Source organism: Strix aluco, chromosome 1, assembly GCF_031877795.1.
Source record: "Strix aluco isolate bStrAlu1 chromosome 1, bStrAlu1.hap1, whole genome shotgun sequence".
NCBI classification, from domain to species: domain Eukaryota; kingdom Metazoa; phylum Chordata; class Aves; order Strigiformes; family Strigidae; genus Strix; species Strix aluco.
This window is the reverse complement of record NC_133931.1, coordinates 64,065,738-64,071,737: the sequence shown is the minus strand read 5'-3', so window position 1 is coordinate 64,071,737 and position 6,000 is coordinate 64,065,738. Positions and strand designations below refer to the sequence as shown.

Sequence of the window (6,000 nt, the reverse complement as noted above, 5' to 3'; positions counted from 1 at the left end):
TTGTTAGATGGCTTCTGTGTCAACACTAGCTCTGGCAGGGATGGGTGGTTTTGCTGGTATATCCGTCACCCTGACTTGGGATGCTACAGGATCACTTTCCAGATATCCATATACACAACTGGAGGGATATACTTCTTGGCAGTGATCACTGATCATTGCGCTAAAAGGATGCAGGAGCTGGAATAAAGATGGTGGTACAGTCAGGGGAAGAGCATCATCCATCTGAAATGAGCAGCACATTCCCTCACCCTCGCACCCTAGAAAAGCCACGGCTCTAAAGGACAAGTCTCGAGGTCCCTCCCTCAAAGGCCCCTTCACAGCAAAACTTGGAGCGGAGCAAGAGGAAAAGCAGTAAGCAGCAAAGAGCAGCAAAACATCATCTTGAACGGGAGTGTGTAGCTTTGTGAGACAACACATTTTAAGCACAACCAAGAAGCAATGGAAGATGAAGAAAGGACAAGGATAAAAAAGACATGAGCAAATATACAAGCAGAATACTTATGTTCACAGTTTTAGTTTAAGTCAAAATATTTTCTTCCCCCAAGAATGGAAGTTAGAAGTAAAAGAAATCCAATGTGTATGGCTATGAATGAAATAGCTTCAATCTCAAAAGGACATAATGGGAAAAATAAAGCTTACTGCAATTCTTATTAGATTCCCTTTTTAAAGGACATGTGGCTCTGACAATCTGAATGCATTTAATCACATCTGTCCTATTAAGCAGGAGTGAACGACCTAAACTGTATGAAAATTGTTGCTGGCCCAAACATGCCCAAATAGGAATGAAAGCCAGCCCCATTAATTACTTTCGTTAGAGCATTCCCAAAAGTGCATTATTCACACTGAAGTTCTAAGCACGTTGTAGTTCATGAGGCAGAGGCGGGAAGGCCCTCATTCGGATGCAGGCAGCGAGCTACCCCTTTGGACTGAGCATGCATAAACTTGTGGGAGAGGGGAGTGACAAAAATGACACAGAATTCAGTATGACTGATTAATTAGCTTTAACAGAAGTGCCACCATAATAATAAAGGGAGACACAATAAAATGTATGAAGAACCCAGTGGGAATCAGGTGACCTAGAATCAGTTATAAATTCTGATACTTACCAGCTCTTTATTCCTGTCCGTAGCCTGTGCCTCCAACTATGAGTCAGTCCTGTCTGTTCAAGTCTAAGCTCATCAGAACAGCATCATAGCCAGTGATGCTATGTGACTTCCAAATTTTTACAGACCTTCTGAGCTTACGTGACTGTTACATCTAAAAGTGATAATAAAATGTATTATAACTTGAGGAAATAGTGAGTCACTCCATAAATATTTTATCCTATGTTCACAAAAACAAAAAAAACACTTGGTGCATTCTATGTTAACCTTTTTTTTGTAATTAACATGTTAAAAGACTGCTGCGTTATTATTCTGAACTATTCTGAAAATACTCTCCCTGATTATGCAGTAGTAGGCATGTGCAGTCCATTTGAAGGAGCTAAACTTTGCATCAAATTTCCCCTGGGTACTGTGTGAAACTGCACAATAAATGAGCGTTGCTGTAACTTAAACAAATACTGACTCTTCGGAGACATGAAAATAAAAATGTTGTGGGTTTAAAATGTAGCCCTGACAGGTCTATTACACTTTTCACAAAGTCTGATAGCTTACTTCTAACAGTAGCTGTCTTAAAAATTAATGATGCATCATTTCAATGTTATCTCATTACTGATGCACAACTCAGTAGGTTCAGCTGAGATTCCAGCTAGATGGGTATACCCTCGGTGTACGGGGGAGTGGGCTCTGTTCACCAAAAAGCTTTCCTTCTGTGTATCTTTATTTTTCTACTTAATCTGCAGACACTTTCTGTGAGATCTTCCACTCTGTGTTCTCCTTTCCAACTGCCAATAAGACTGCTTTAGATCTCCAGCTTGTATTACAAATTCCATATGATAGCATAACAATAAGGGTTTTTTTTAATGGAAGTTTGGAAAAAACCCCAAGTATTATAAGCTGCAAAGCAGAAAAACCCCTTCTTCTACAGCACCTTTTAAACTTTCCAGTAATATTTTAAAAGATCCAAGTAGATGAGAACTTTCCTCATTAAGGATGTATACAGCATTCAGAGTATTGACACTCCCAGCATAATTATGATAAATTCCCGCTGGCTTATTATCACTAAATAACAATGCAGAAAGCAAGTACCTTTTAACCTTTTAATTTGGACTCATTTAAAATTAATTAATCTCTGTAGTCATATGTCAAACTTGCAAACCGGCTTTCTAAAGGAGTGTCTCTGTGATTTAACTCAAATTATTGCCCACTCCCAGCCAGTCAGCTCTCTCCAGCCCAGAAAAAGCCTGGGAAAGTAGGTAAAATCGGCATTCTGACCCAAGGGCCAGCAGATTTGTCTCTGCCAGGGGAGTGCAGGATGTGAGGGAGTACAGTTCAGCATCCCTCACCCAGCTGGGGCCTCAGATTTACGTAGATGCATGCATGCCAATAGCCGATGGATATGCACACATCCAGTATCCCCAGTACGGGCGAAATCATAAAACTGATGTTTTTTCCTTTACATCTGAATGGTGGTTCACACTACTTGAGCTTACACTGCTAACACCAATCAATTAATCTCTAAATGAGAATTAATGAAGATGTATGCTTAATACCAAGCCGGGCTGGCTGGGTGCCCAGATATTGGGAGTTGTGTGTTTTCCATTACTGGAATGCATTTACTCTCACTGACGTGCAGAATTCAGATTTTATTGTTATTCTTTCTAAAATAAAAAAAATAAAAACACATAGGCAGAATATCCAATTAGTACCGTAAGTCTGAAAAATAATAACACACATTTGGTCAATAGGACAAAGTGTTCATTTTGTCTGGGTGGCATTTTAGTGAGGGCATTCCTAAAGGAGATCTGGGATCTGATATAAAATGAAATGCTTTCATCAGCCTTCAAAGTCTCTGATCGCCCAGAAAATAAAACCTTATGGAACTGAGTGTTACTTAAGTCTCTCTTTCAATAGAAAGACCACTACAGAAATTTCCTGGTTAACAAATGTTTGAATTTACACAAATTTCAGATCTTTACGATGCTGGTCACATATGTTAAAAGATGCACAGTAAGCTGCAGAATGCTGTCTGCTTTACAGAGAGTCCATTTTTCTTCTTTCCATATGATCTTCCACAGTATGAATGGTAGAAAAAGAAATTAAGTTAATTTTCTGATAAATTTTTCTTTTGAAGACTGAAAACTACACGTTATCTTTTTGAATTATAACTTATCGCTCTTTTTTTCCTCTTCAGCAGAGGTTTAATTTTGCTTCATTCACCTCATCTGCTTTGCAATATCCCAGAGCCATGCAGCTCCAGATGCAATAAAAATATTTCTACTGCATAATATAATAAAAAAGGTAACATAAAAAGTTAAATAGTTATCTACATCTCTTCTGGATGTGTAGGCATAGGTATGTTTTGCTAGCACCTCCCAGTGGAATAACCCTTCTTATTTTTATTCTGGAAAGCACTTTGGCACTGAGCAGTCTGAGCTGATTTCCCTGGTACTGTTCAGTGGCTGAACAGAGACAGGCGGCCAGCTGCTGTGTAAGACGAATGTTTATTCTTGCTAAAATCTGTGCTGCGATATCATGCATAATTAAGGGAAATGCACTTTACTGGACTGTGGGAGCTGAAAAGCACATAACCACAGGCTTTATGTTTATTTATGTTAAGGTTCAACTTTGGATTCCCTGCCCAGGTGCCCGCTTCAACTCCCAGATTGATGCGTTGGAACAGGTAGGTCCTGGCATGGAGCAAAGAGTGAAAGTTTTACCTTCACAACTAAGTTGGCATCACGCAACAGACATCACTGCAAGCTGCAACTATTGGCACACTTGGCTAACTGTTGATTTATTTAAATAGTAGTTGATGTTGTAATGGTATTTAATTAAGCTCATATACTGATAGAGACAGCACAGTCAAAACCATCTAAGCTTTGGCAGCCTGTGCCCATCGATGTAAATGGAGTTTTGTGTGGTGGACAGGGAATCAGGGTGACAAAATGAAAATTACCCCTCGCACATCACCCCCTGGTACCGGGCAACAAGGAACTACCAAACGCTGCTGCCCAATCTGAACTCTCTGTACTAGAACAACACTTTTCACATTACACATACTCTGCATATTTTTTAAACATCTGTGATGGAACATAGCTATATGTATGTTTGTGTGTATACATGCATACATTCTTTTACACATATACATGTGTGTGTGTGTATTTATTTACACACATACTGGGCGGCTCTCACACTGGAACAAAACTCTATCTGTTCCTGAAAGGGATTATTTGATCCCAGACAAGAAGCTTCATCCTGCAAGAAGATCAGACATAATTAGCTTCCAATAGTTTTGAACTTCTCTTGCTGGAGCAAGCTTAAATCCCTTTGTCACTGTTTTGAACAATAAACCAATCATTGCAAGAAGCTATGTTCCTGGTAGAATAGTAAGCTCTTTGGGAAAAATTTTCACATATTTTCCAGCAAAGTTAGACTGCTTTGTCCCAGATTCTAATGCTACCCTGGGGGGATTAAGCTGTTCAGAGGTTGCATCAAGTTCTGCACGGATCCCAGGGAAAACATACTTGCTCATCCTGGCTGCAAATTTTTAGGTGAGAGGTTGAGCCGCTGCTCTGTGCTGTCTGTGGGCCAGCAGAACTACACAGTTTTGCAGAGAGACAGAGCACTGTATTGTTTTCAGGGCTGGGACGTATCATTTTCCTGAACTAGTACAAGAGATGCCACAGAATTCTTCAATTCATGGTTCTCCATGAAGCTAGGACAAGCATGTTGATGCTAATCAGCATGCAGCCCAAAGTCCTTAAATTGCTGTATTTACTAAATAATTTTGTGATATAGTGACATAGTACTTTTAGAAGCTTTGATCTGACTATTTTTAAACCAACTATTAACCACAAGCTGGTATGAAACCGGCACCGAAAGAACTAACCAGTAAGCTTTCCTGCTGTTATAAGCACCTACAAAATAATTTGTAAATTTCTAAGTTCAGATTTGACAGACCACTTGAGCATATGCCAATTTAAAGTATGTAAGAAATCCCTGTGGCTTACATCTGCAAAGACTAGGGAGGGAAAGAACACTGTCAAATTATGAAAATATGAGGAAAGCTCACTCTCTGGAAGTGCATATTTACTAAATAATATGAACTTACTATGAATACTTCAACTGAAGCTTTCTGAATCCCTTAATACAGTGGCCAGAGAAAGGTTTCAAAAATGTAAATCTGAATCAATTTAGAGATAGAATCAGATGATTTTAAAACTGATGAAAAAGCTATAAACCACTATAAAACCCAGCAGGCGTCAAAGGGCAGGTGATATCTTCTGCCAGTTGACCTCTTAGCAGCTTCTCACACCTGGGGATTGTTTTAACCTTTTACATTTCCACTTGTTCCTGGTGTATATTTATATATTTTGGGGCAGGTGGAGGGGTCTGTTCCTTTAATCTTGAGAAATCAGGCCTGCACACATCACACATGGAGACTCCAGGTGATCCTAGACACTGAGGGTTCCTGTGCTTTGACATACCTGCTTCGTGTACCTGCCAGAAGCGAGGGTGTTCTGTCCAGTCACTAAGAACTGATTAAAATGAGAAACTGAGATGGGCTCTTACAACCCCTCCATAGAAACAATGAAGGGTAAGGCAGCAGCGGAGGTCCCTTCAGCATCGCCAAATCCTCTGAAGGCAGCCACAGCACTAATCCCACTAATCCTCCCCATTAGTGGCATTTCCACCACCACTCCTGCACCCAGCATGTTTCCACTCACTGTCAACACCTTACTACACATTTACAAGGAGTGGGTGGGTGGGGTAGACTAACAGGGTCCTCCCCTACAGCATAGACTAGGAAGTATTCAGCAACTTACCATGAATGAATAATTCAATATTTTATTTTCAATGGAAGAAATTGGATTGGAAATAATTAAATTTTCTGTAT

General features: G+C 39.8%; 1 protein-coding gene across 1 annotated transcript in view; it reads right to left on the bottom strand.

Moving 5' to 3' along the window:
* Nucleotides 1-1,171: 1,171 nt before the first annotated feature.
* The window catches only part of C1H18orf63 (chromosome 1 C18orf63 homolog), a 353,440-nt gene continuing 348,611 nt past the window's right edge, over nt 1,172-6,000 (bottom strand). Inside the window, exon 18 of the transcript XR_012623132.1 lies at nt 1,172-1,257. The gene's annotated coding sequence lies outside the window, so the exon portion shown is untranslated. The remainder of the gene's footprint in view (nt 1,258-6,000) is intronic.